This window comes from Mastigoproctus giganteus, chromosome 9 (assembly GCF_048544385.1).
Source record: "Mastigoproctus giganteus isolate SK-2022 chromosome 9, ASM4854438v1, whole genome shotgun sequence".
NCBI lineage: Eukaryota > Metazoa > Arthropoda > Arachnida > Uropygi > Thelyphonidae > Mastigoproctus > Mastigoproctus giganteus.
The window spans coordinates 118,737,316-118,750,147 of NC_143583.1; the positions used below are offsets into that span (position 1 = coordinate 118,737,316).

At 38.9% G+C, this 12,832-nt stretch overlaps 1 protein-coding gene across 1 annotated transcript in view; it reads left to right on the forward strand.

Moving 5' to 3' along the window:
• Positions 1-7,601: 7,601 nt before the first annotated feature.
• The window catches only part of LOC150080676 (DCC-interacting protein 13-alpha-like), a gene marked incomplete in the record, with an annotated part of 341,505 nt that continues 336,274 nt past the window's right edge, over positions 7,602-12,832 (forward strand). Inside the window, 1 exon segment of the mRNA XM_090381733.1 lies at positions 7,602-8,007.

The window sequence follows — 12,832 nt, forward strand, 5'->3', positions numbered from 1 at the left end:
TGCCCAAATTAACTAGATCCTGTTGCAGTAGCACACTGCCATTATTGTCATTAACAACCCTGCCAACCTTTGTATCATCTGCAAACTTCGACATTAAGCCTTATATACCTTCATCAATATCATTGATAAATATACAGAACAACAGTGGACCTAACACCGAACCCTGTGGGACTCCACTAATAACATTAGTCCACGAAGAGCAGCACCCATTGATTACCACCCTCTGTCTTCTCGCACTTAACCATCTTTTTATCCATTGTAGCAACTTACCCTTAATACCATTCTGCTCCAATTTGTACAATAGTCTTCCATGTGCAACAGTGTCAAAAGCTTTCCTGAAATCCAAATATATGATATCAAAATTGTTTTTTGCATCCAATTCCTTTGTAACCGCATCATAATATCCTATCAAATTTGTCAGACAAGACTTCCCCTTAACAAACCTATGCTGTCTGAATTATTGCTGTCTAGATGATCCTGCAATGCATCTTTAAGCAGTGACTGCATTATTTTACCCGGAACAGAAGTTAAACTAACTGGTCTGTAATTACTCGTGTCACCCTTCGATCCCCCTTTGTGAATTGGGGATACATTTGCACATCTCAAGTCAGTGGGGACCTCCCCTGAATCCAAGGATGCTCTCATAATTATGGCTAATGGTTTGCTTAGTTGCTTTGCCGCCTCCTTTAATATAACTGGATAGATCCCATGCACCCCAAATAAACGTGAAAACTTGATGACCAACGAGAACTTCTGCAACTTAATAGAACGACCAACGACAAGCAAAAGATTCTACTCAGACATGTAATTTAGAGTGTGTTATCTGTGAATCGGGAACCGATTCAAATATTCTTGAACGGCCCAACTGGTTTTCGAAAACCGTTTAAGATTCACCTCTTGATGGGAACATAAAACCGCTTCATTAATGCAGTTGAAGCGGTAGTTAATACTGTAACGCCTACATTACACGCGCTTTAACTGGTAAAGTTGAAGCGCAACTTTACCAGTTAAACGTTACCTCCCATGATCCTTTGCGCGATATTTTCTCCCGACATCGTTTTTCTTTGTTATTAAACGGAAATGACGTAATTTCCGCGTGACAAATTGATTTTACTACCATCCGAAATTTAGTAGGTGATCTGCAAGATCACCTCCCATGATCTTTTGAGCAGTGAACTTTTGAACCTTCTGACCTTTGAACAAATTGTTTAAAGCTCAGAAGGTTCAAAAGTCTTAAACATTTTGTTGTTAACTTTGACTCAGTAATTTTAATGTATATGAACATCTTGTTCATACAATGCTCTATTTCTCGAAAAAATTAACAGAACAAAATGTTTTTCATGAATAATTTATTGTGAAGTGTCACAAAAGACGAATATTTGATATGATAGGTATTCTGACATGAAAATCCCGAGTATTCAATGAAAATCGATCTACTACCTTACAGAGCCGCACATTAGGCAAATAATTCATCCTATAAAAACACGGTTTGCGAACATATCACTTCATTCCCGTGTTTTGGAAATTTTTGATCAGTGCAATAGCCACATTTCCAATACTGAGGATGGCAAGTCATCGTCGTTTAGATAATTTCTTGAGATGGCAGGCCGTTAGACGACTTGAAGCCAGCCAGTCGGAGACGGAAGTGTCACGTTGGCATTCTTCCTGGATGACCGGTGTTCGATTTTACAAGTTACAGCTCTTACTCCTCAATTTATATTATTGCAAATCACTGTAGAAACACCTACAATCTTCTATAATATTGAAACGATATTCCTACTTTCTAGATTCATTCAGAAGGTTCCAATATCCTTAATAATAGTAATAGTAATAGAGACATGTGATGCAAGAAAGCAATATGAACTTACGTAGCATCATCCAAAAAAAAAAAAAAAAAAAATTCACACAACCATTCCCTCTAAACGTTTGTTCAGTTCCTCCATTGAAGCTATCAACTTCCCAACGACAGTTGGAAGTTTGTTCTAGCAAATCACCACCCGCTGGATAAAGGTAAATTTCCGCACATCTATTCTACAACTTTCTTCAATTTGAATTTACGCCCCTTTAGGTTCGTAATCTGAGCAAACGGAAGAATACCATCAGAATTGAGCCTGCTCAACCCATTCAAGTCCTTATGCACCTCAGTCAGATTACCTCGCAGATGTTTAGTCTCCAGCCGCTGCAATTTGCAGAACTTAAGCCTCTCTTGGTAAGAGGAAACCTTCGTTTCCCCTCACCAAACCTGTTGCCCTTCTCTGTACCCACTCATGCAAATCTAAATCCTTCCTAAAATGAGGCCTCCAGACCTTTACGCAGAACTCAAGGCGTGGCCTGACCATTGCTTTATACAGAGGGACAATCATCTCCTTTTCCCTGGTAACAAAATTCCTGTGTATCATTGACAAAACCCCTTGACCTACTCTTGCAGCCTACCTGCATTGCTCAGAAAACTTCATGACTGCACAATTGCTCCCAGGTCTTTTTCATTTTCTACCACTCTAAGTGTAGTACCACACGGTTGGTACGTTCCTCTGGGGTTATGTCTACCCAAATGCCGAACTTTACATTTGTCAATATTAAACTTCAGTTGCCACTTCTCAGCCTATCCGCTCAAATTTTCTAGATCCTGTTGCAGTAGCACATTGCTATTGTTGTCATTAACAACCCTGCCAACCTTTGTATCATCTGCAAACTTCGATACTAAGCCTGATATACCTTCATCAATATCATTGATAAATATACAAAACAACAGTGGGCCCAACACCGAACCCATTGTGACTCTGCTAATAACTTTAGTCCACGAAGAGCTGCGTCCATTGATTACCACTCTCTGTCTTCTCTCACTCAACCACCCTTTTATCCATTGTAGCAACTTACCTTTAATATCCTCTGCTCCATTTTGTACAATAGTCTTCCATTCGCAACAGTGTCAAAAGCTTTCCTGAAATCCAAGTATATGATATCAAAATTATTTTTTGCATCCAGTTCCTTTGTAACCACATAATACTTTCCCTTAACAAATCCATGCTCTGTCGGAATTATTGCTGCAGTCTTGTCTAGGTGATCCTGTAATGCATATTTAACCAGTGACTCCATTATTTTACCCGGAACAGAAGTTAAACTATCTGGTCTGTAATTACTTGTGTCATCATTCAATCCCCCTCTGTGAATTGGCGATAAATTTGCACTTCTGCAGTCCGTGGGTACTTGCCCTGAGTCCATGGTTGCTCTCATTATTATAGCTAAGGGTTTGCTTAGTTTCTTTGCAGCCTCCTTTACTATAATTGGATAGATTCCATGTTTAACTTCAAAAATTTCTCCTTCACTTTTCCCTTAGTTATTACAAAATCATTAAGCACCCTGTTACAATTTGATAAACTTCTGGCATTTCCTTCCTTAATAATTCCTCATGTGTGAATGTAGATGCAAAATACTCATTCAGTTTGTTGGCTATGTGGGCAGAATCATCAACAGCCGAACCATCGATATCAAGTGGACCAATCTGATTCATCCCCTTCCTTCTAGAATTTATATAAGTAACGAAATCCTTGCTGTTTTTCTTCGCATCCTTTGCTAAAGATTTCTCGTAATTTGCCTTCGCTTGCCTAATCTCCTTTGTGACTTGATTACGAACTAGCTTATATCTGCCATAGGCTTCTGGGTCTCCTGGTAATTTATATGCATTCCATACATTTTTCTTTTCTACCACTAGTCTCATTAGTTCATTTGGAATCTTCTACATCTTTCTTGAATATTCTTAAATATTATTTAAGTTGTGATTTTTATTCCTATTAGAAAATTTGTTAATAAAATTGTTAAACAAGTTTGTTCCATTTTAATATAAAGTTTGTATTTTAAGAAAAAATTAAACGTAATTTGAAACTTTTAGGTGGGAAGTGAGTGTCGTAAAATCCGTAATCGAAAACGTGAAACATCCTAATAAGAGTAATATCCCGATTTTAAAAGAATAAAGAATAAAAAGGGAGAGAGGGAAAAAAATTAAAGCATGCCCCCTTTTAAGAACATTTGTAGTGACAGTTTCTTGATGTTGGTAATGATACCTAACGTACACAAACTATTAATTGGTCACATTATCATCTTTTGTTTAGCTGAGTATTACAGAACTTTATGGACTTGACAAATCCTTAAACTTTTTCTCAAATGTTTTATTTGTAACATTTATACTAATAATATTTTTGTAGACGAGTAAATACAGTATATTATTGCTTTTACGGATCTGAATATAATGGATTTTGGAAATAACGAACAGCATCAAGGAAAGTGGAATGCAATGTGCCATCATTGGCAAAACTATTGATAGGGTGTTCGGTCAAAGGATGGGAATACGTATGAAGTATATAACTGACATCACTAATTTTTCTAATTCTATTGTTTTAAAATTGGGTTTCTGTATATTCCAGCTTTCGTAGAATGTAATTCCCCCCCTCCCTCCTTTCCTGTTACTTTGTACACTCAGTGGCCAAAAAATTAGAAAGCCTTCTGCATTTGGCGTTAATAGATAATGAAATTTCCAGTCTATAAATGCCAGTCACATGGTATGACAAGTTCCCTGACCTTACCAAACGTAACCAGTGTATATTTATGCTTATATTTTTATATTTATGTTAATGTTTAAACGTGGTGAAGGTTGTTCCTCTATAGTGAATGGCATAACAAATGAGGAGAATAATAGTAAAGTAACTTTCCTTGGTATCAGGTAAATACCGTACCATATCCTCACTCCGTGTCTGAGTTTATCGGTCTCAGGCGTAGATAGCAAAGGTTTTCCCCCCGAAACTGGGGTTTTTTCATGAAACAAAACGGGCTAATCGACCAGAGAACACACGCAATTTACAGACACAAATACGGGTTTATTTAATGAATTACTGGTGACTCAAATATAATAATTTGAAAAAAAAATTTTTTTTTGTACCGTTTCCTGGGGCTTCTAGTAAATCCAGTCATGTGATCTTTTTGATTTTCAGAAAGGTGTTATCATCGGAGCACGTTTAGTAGGAGCTACTGTTGAGAACACAAAGGAAATCACTGCTGTGTCGAAAGCAACTATCTCAAAAGGAACCCTGGGGGTTCATATCTGGTGAGTATGGGCTTGGCACACCCAGGGTCCTGAGCTGGATATCATCATTCTTCCCTCTCTTGGTGATTCCTTTTTACTACTGTCTCTCTCTCTCTCTCTCTCAGGGTAAGTCAGAATTTTTTTTTTTTAGCTGGTGAAGCATAAGCCTCAGGCTTCCTTGCACCATATGGCTAATAATAATAATAATAATAATAATAATAATAATAATAATAATAATAATGAATGGAAGACGAAAGGTGAATGTGGCTCGAAAAGCAAGAAATGGGGAAAATAGTTGGTACTATAAAAACGAGGCTAGGAATGTAAAGTGAATTGTGTGTCAGATTAGTAGATCTAGTGTACAGCAAATGACGGAACAATTCAATTTTAGCAGAGAAAGACCCGTTTCCAACCGAATACAGTGTGAGCTGAAGAATCTGGAATTTGTTGGCCCTGTGTCTTTATAAAAGCCACTTCTTTCTGTAAAGAAAAAATCGAAATATTCGACTGGAATGGTACCGTACTGGTCTGTAGAAAAGTGGAAAAAAAAAAAAAAAAAAAAACGATCACGTTGTCTAACGAATCTCGATTTATGCTTTTTTGCACCAATGATAGGGTGAAAGCCTGGAGTAAACGTCATGAAGCTAGGCATTCAGGCTGTCGTGTCTACCACTGAAGCGGCTGGTTGGATGTATCGTGATATGGAGTATATTATATTGATACGGAGTAGGTCTGTCATACCTTAAGAAGAGGTTGTATTATCTCCAATGAATAGCTTTCTGTCGTTTCGGTCTAATTTCACCATGCAAAGCTTCATTTTTATCCTGATTACAATTCTTTCAAGGCCACAACGCAACTATCAAAACTTGTATCTGAATGGTTCGATGAACATTCTAAAGATTTTCAACACCTACCCTGGGCACCCGATTCTCCAGATGTGAATACAGTTGAGAATGCCTGAGGTACGTCGGAAAGGCAGTTGGGCTTCGCAGTTCTCTACCGATCGTACTGTAGCAGATGACAAATATCCTGATGGAAGCATTGTCAAATATGGAGCTAGACTCATCCAGCAAATAATGGAATCCATGTAACAATGAACAACGAACAGCGAACCGCGAACCGTGAACAACGTGTGCGAACTGTAATTCTGGCAGGATCATCTTTCATACGGATAAAAGATGATCCTGCCAGATCATTATCATTATTAGCCATATGGTGCAAGGAAGCCTGAGGCTTTTGCTGCACCAGGCAAAAAAAAAAATTTCTGAGTAACCCTGAAAGAGAGAGAGAGAGAGAGAGAGAGAGAGAGAGAGAAGAAAATCACCAAGAAAGAGAAGAATGATGATATCCAGCTCAGGACCCTGAATAGCCGCTTCTAATATTTTAACCAGTGGGTGTATATTGGCATTAGCAGTTTTGCCGTTTTCAAGGGTTTGCCGGTTCGTCACCCTTGCGATCGATGAAAGATAATGTAGTTAAAAAATTTGAAGCCGCCTGAAAACACTACTAATTTCCGCTACATTTGTGCACAGAATCAAACAAAAAAAAAAAACAAAAAAAAAACCGAACTATTATTTTTATGCCACCCGAATAATTAAATTCATCTGTCGTGTTGTTTGTCTTATGTCTGTTAATTGCGTGTGTTCTATGGTCGATTTGTCTGTTTTGCTGGGATGAAAAACCTTAGTATCTTGGGGGGAAACCTTGCCATCTACGCCTGAGCCCGACTAACTCAGACACGGAATGAAAAAAGCCTATTAAAGTTCCTCGCGTCATTGACAGGGTTCTAACCCGGGCCTTTTCCACCCGGTGTAGGGAGGACGGTGACGATACCATTGTGCTACACACGCAGACCCACAGAATCAAACAGATTGATTATTTTTATAAATAACGTCATTTGGTTTTGTTTCTTAAAAAAGTGAATCATAAGTTAATGCCAGTTCAGTTTAGCAATCCGCCCATTCATAACGAATAGGTTTCCGGTGTGCGGAACTCCAATGTAACTACTGTACTACTGCTTGTGCAACTTCGCCTGGAGTTAGTACAGTACTGTAGTTACTCCTCCGTGTGCGGTCAGTGGCGTAGCTACCATGTAGGCAGGCAAGGCAATTGCCTCCGGCGTCTTTGGCTGTCTCCTGTTTTTGCAATTTTCATTAATTAAGTAGGGGCCCGAACATGTTCTTTGCCTCTGTGCCCGAAAAAGGGTAGCTACGCTACTGCATGCTGTAGTATAATAGTTACGATACTGCTGCACTCGAAAAGACTTTGCCTTGAATTCTGCCTGAACTGGAAGAAATTTTATCTTTATTTATTTATTTCCCTCCGTACTTCACGATGTGACCGGGTTAATCGGAACTCCAAGAAGTATATTACTTTTATCTCCGGTAAATTTGGTTTTGTTCTGGCCAATTGACCGAAAAATACACGCTTTTACAGACGACAAGTACTGAGGCCTCATAGCCTTAGCTGCTTTGGCGCTTAACACAAACAATCACACATTATTGGACAGTTGTAGATTGTGGAATTGCTGTGAGGGCGAAATTTTGGGCTGTTCCATTATTCGTTGATTCATGTTGTGTGGTTTTGATATATGCATGAGCGTCAGGTGATTCTAAAGATGTAGGGTGTAGCGTATACTGTAAGCACGGTTCGAAGTTTTGGTTTGGTTGATATAATGCTGAAGGGATTGTTGTTATCGTGGTAAAGTCCTTTCTCACTAGTGAGTGAGTGTTTTGATCCGGCGAGGTGAAATTATATAATATTTAATTTTTTGTTTGATTTATATCTAGAGGTGTGTCCACCTTGACAGCTGTACTAAACCTTTAACGTGGTGATGTGAAACTCGAATACGTACTTTTATTTTAATGTTAAAGATAGAATAATTTACTATTAGGAAGTTTGATTGTAATGCACAGGCGTTGAGAAAAGTTGTGAGTATTATTATTATTTTTGTGTATGCTTTATAATATGGGATGTGTTAAGAGTTAGTACGTGAAAAGGCATACCCTTACACGTTTGTATACTGATTCTGGCAGCAAATTAGCTGTTAAATTAACTGATGAAGTAGGAATATCAGAAACATGTTATCATTCTAATATACCCAATGTAAAATTTGAATATGAAAAATATAAATGTGTATAGGAAAGAAAGGGAGGGATGGGGCTTTAATTTGCAAAACATTGAATTTAAGAAGAGTACAGTTGAACATCCCAAATCTGCAGCCCTGGGAAGTAACTCTTGCAGTCATTAAAATCTGTCAGTTGTTGAAATGCACACACTGATCGGATTCAGTGTTATTGAAGAAAGTAGCAGGACAGATTGCTAAACCTCTATCAGTTATAATGTGTTTATCTTCAAATCCATATGAAGACCCAGCAGACTCAAGGTATACAATGCCATTCCAATTTGCAGAAGTGGCTCCAAGGATGTGTTGGGTAATTGTATGCCTATGTGGGTTAAACTTTGTGGCTAGGAAAATTATAGAATACACGTGGATATGCTGCAAACCATTTGGACAGGAATGGAATTATACAAGGAACATAGCATTTTTCTTTAAAAGAGAAATCGCATAACCGGTAACTATTATGAGGCTGTCATCATGAAAGAATTGGTTTCGAAGAATAATCTTGTTGTATATTTATACTTTATTAAGAATTTTGATACAATTCCACATGAATGCCTTTTATATAAATTGGAAAAAATTGCCATTGATTGGAAGATTGAAATAACAGAAAACAACAGTTGCTTATAAATGACTATTCCTCAGAGTGGAGGAATAGTCATTTATAACCAACCTTTGTTTCCTAAGCAGAGCACGGACAATAAAGAGGAAAAAAAAAAATTAAGTAAAGAGTTTAAGTAATAAAGTTAAACTCTTTACCTAGTAAAGAGTTTAATTAATGTACAAGTTAGTGCAATTGCATCATTTCTGTACGTAGCCAACTACTTAAGTAGTTATAAATTGGCATCATTAAGTATATCTCATATTGTGAAGAGTTGCCATGATATTGCACTACTTCGGATAAGTAACGCTTCACCATAGGAGAAGACTATTGTTACTTATTCTCAGCAGATACCATCACCCATACGGCACAGTTTTGGAGCTTATTGGCTCCTCATCAGTGGGTGGGCAGGTGCCCTGGTGTTGTTTGTTTGTGATTTGGTTTTTAGGAGCATTAGCAACTAAGGCCATATGCGGTGGTCATTCCCTGACCTTTCCATATCCTCTGTATTTGGTGGTGACTGGCTCGAACCCCGGTCTAATCAAGAAGCGTGTGCTACGCACTGCTGCTCCTTCCCACCTGGCTATGGAGTCGCCTCCCTGGTGGTGCAATGAAGGATTTATACTTCGCAACTGGGTTGTCATCATTTCAGCACCAGGATACCTGCCGACTCACTGATGAGGAGCCAATAAGTTCCAAAAAGGTGCCGTATGGGTGATGGTATTCGCTTAGAATAAGTAACAATAGTCTTCTCCTGTGGTGAGACGTTACTTATTTGAGGGTGCAATATCATGGCAGCTCGTTGTGAAGGTATTCGCAATATGAGAATGATGATGCCAATTTATAACTAAAGTAGTTGACTATGTATGGAAATGATTCAATTGCACTAACTTGTACATTAGGTAAAGATAGTTTTTTAAAGAAAGGTTAAAGAAAATTAAGTTATTTCGTCTCCCTCTCTTTCTTTCTTTAACTTAATTTTTTATATTTTATATATATACAGGGTGATTCACTACCAGTGCGACAAACTTGCAGGAGGTGTAGGGGGCACAAAGACGAATCAGAATCACAAAGCATTGCAGGGTCCGAAATGCCTTCATCATGCAGTAGAGGACGTTGAATGGGAGGTCGCATGAACAGCGATCCAGCTGGAAGTCAGCATTTGCGAACCGTTTCTGTTGAAGAAACCAAGTAGCAAAAGTCCTCCGGAGTGGATAATCCGCAGGCTCCAATGATTGGACACGCTGCAGATGGTATGAACTCATTTGGTTTGTTGACAGTATCCTCCATACAGTGGATTGGGAAATACCCAATCATTGGCCTATCGCTCGAGTACTCTTGCTTGGATTGCCTTTTGCAAGACGTAGGACATTCTCCTCGTTGTCTGGCATCCTCGTCGTTCGCTCTCGATTCATGGTACCTCTCGTGAAACAACCAGTCTCACGTAACCTTCTGTGCACACGTGCAAAAAAATCGCATGATGAGGAGCACACCTGTGTGGGAAACGTTCCTGGTACAAGCGCAGAGCGGTTCATCCGTGAGGTGCATGTCGGCCAGTTCAACGTTTGAATACTCGTCCATCCTATTGCCTCGGGAACCGGTTCGCAAATGCTGACTTCCAGCGGAATCGCTGTTCACGTGACCTTCCGTTCAATGCCCTCTATTGCATGACAAAGGCATTTCAGACCCTGCAATGCTACGTGATTCTGATTCGTCTTTGTTCCCCCTACACCTCCTGCAAGTTTGTCACACTAGTAGTGAATCACCCTGTATATATATAATTTATTGCCAAAAAGTGGGACAATAGTAGTAAAAGAGGCATGTGATGCAAGAAAGCAAGCATATGAGCTTATGTAGCCTCAGCCAAAAAAAACACAATTTCACACATCCATTCCCAATAAAAGTATATCCAGTTCCTCCTTGAATTTATTTAAGTTATCAACTTCTACAATGACAGAAGTTTGTTCCAGCAATCAACTACCCACTGGCTAAAGGCAAATTTCTGCACATCTATTCTACAACTGTCTTTCCTCTGTCTTTCCTCAATTTGAAACTGTCCCCCTCAGGTTCTTAGTCTGAGCAAGACAAAGAATCCCATCAGCATTCAGCTTGCTCAACCCATTCAAGGCCTTATACACCTCAATCAGATCACTTCGCAGGTGCCTAGTCTCCAGATGCTGCAATTTGCAGAACTTAAGGCTTTCTTGGTAAGAGGACCCCCCCTTGTTCCTATCACCAATCTTGTTGCCCTTCTCTGTACACGCTCAACCATCTCTACATCCTTCCTAAAATGTGGCCTTCCAGACCTGTATGCAGTTCTCGAGGCGTGGCCTGACCATTACCTTATACAAAAGACAGAATTAACATGTTTCTTTCAACAAGAACCTATAGTACTTAGTACCATATATGGTTGAGAAGACAGAAGATACTGATTCAGTTGAGACTTCTGCAGATTGTAATTTTTGAGAAATACACATGAAAGAAGGAAGTTTCAAAGGAAGGAAGAACAAGGGATAAATGGGGAAGAGGTAAAAGTTAGTTAGTTCTGTGAGTTTGGTTGGAATTTATATGGACTAGTTAAGGCATGTTTGGTAGAGAATGGGGAATTGCAGATATCACTTCAGCAGAACACTGCCAATGAAAGTAACTAGAGAAACGGCATGCTGTGGAAATTGAACATTTATGAGACCGAGAGTGGAAAGACTTTTTAAGAGTGTAAGAGATGGGTCTTTAATTAATATAACTGCCTCTTTTTTAAATGGAAGCTAGAAGTGTGAGAGAAGTTTTGGGGAAGTATTACTTCAGATGTGGGAACAACATTCCATCGTAGATGGTTTTAGATTGTGCAGATTGAGTAGTTGTTTAAAAGAAAAAGCGGAAAAAATCCAGTTTTTTGATGTAGAGGAAGCAATATTTGTAATGTGTTTATGGGAGAGGAGAGAGAGAGAGAGAGAGAGAGAGAGAGAGAGAGAGAGAGAGAGAGAGAGAGAGAGAGAGAGAGAGAGAGAGAGATGAGAGAGAGAGAGAGAGAGAGAGAGAGAGATTAGAAGTTGGGTAATCCCCATTAGAGATCTGCTGTTGTCTAGAGATCTCCTGTCATGCAAGCAGTTACTCATGAGAAATAACATACAATGAGTTTAGAAGAATTAAAGTTAACTAAGTTCCTTTACCCCACTGAAGAATAACTTGGAGATGAGAAATTAATGAATTGGTGGTGTTTCTGTGGAGAAAGGTTTCTTATAACGGAAGGTAGTGTACTATCATTAGCAAAATTATGGATAGGATTTCTAGTTAATGATGAAGGTCATTAATATACAAGAGAAAAGACTGGGAGAAAGCACTGAACCTTTGGGGAATGCTTGCAGCTTGTGGGGTTTTCATCAGTGATGTACAGGAATTTTGCCAGAATTGATAAGGAAGTAATTATCCTGTTGTATAAGGTAACGGATAGGCCACATCTTCAGTACTGCAATACAGTTCTGGAAACTTCATTTGCAGAAGGATGTTGATTGTTGAATGATGCAGAGAGAGCAGGAAAATTAGTGAGAGGAACAAAGGGTGCTCTTGCCCAGAAAGGCTTCATTCTGCATACCTGGAGACTAGGCACCTACAAGGAGATCTGATTGAGGTGTTTAAGGCTTTAAATGGATTGAGGAAATTCAGTGCCAGTGAAATCTTTCCTCTACCTCAGACTACACACAAGGGCATAATTGAAATTGAGGAGGATAGTTGCAGGATAATGTGACAGAAACTTGATTTCACTCAGCGAGTATTGATTTTTGGAACAAACTTCCACCTGGTTTTGTACAGAATAGTAAGACAAGATCACCCTTAACAAATCCATGCTGTGACAGCAGTATAATTGCAGTCCTGTCTATGTGGGGTCTGCATTACTTCTTTAACCAGAGACTCATTATTTCACCTGAATCACATTTTGATACCCTTTGTGAATTGGGGTTACATTTGCACATCTCCAGTCTGTAGGTACTTCCCCTGAATCCAAGATGCTCTCATAATTATGGTTAGGTGTTTG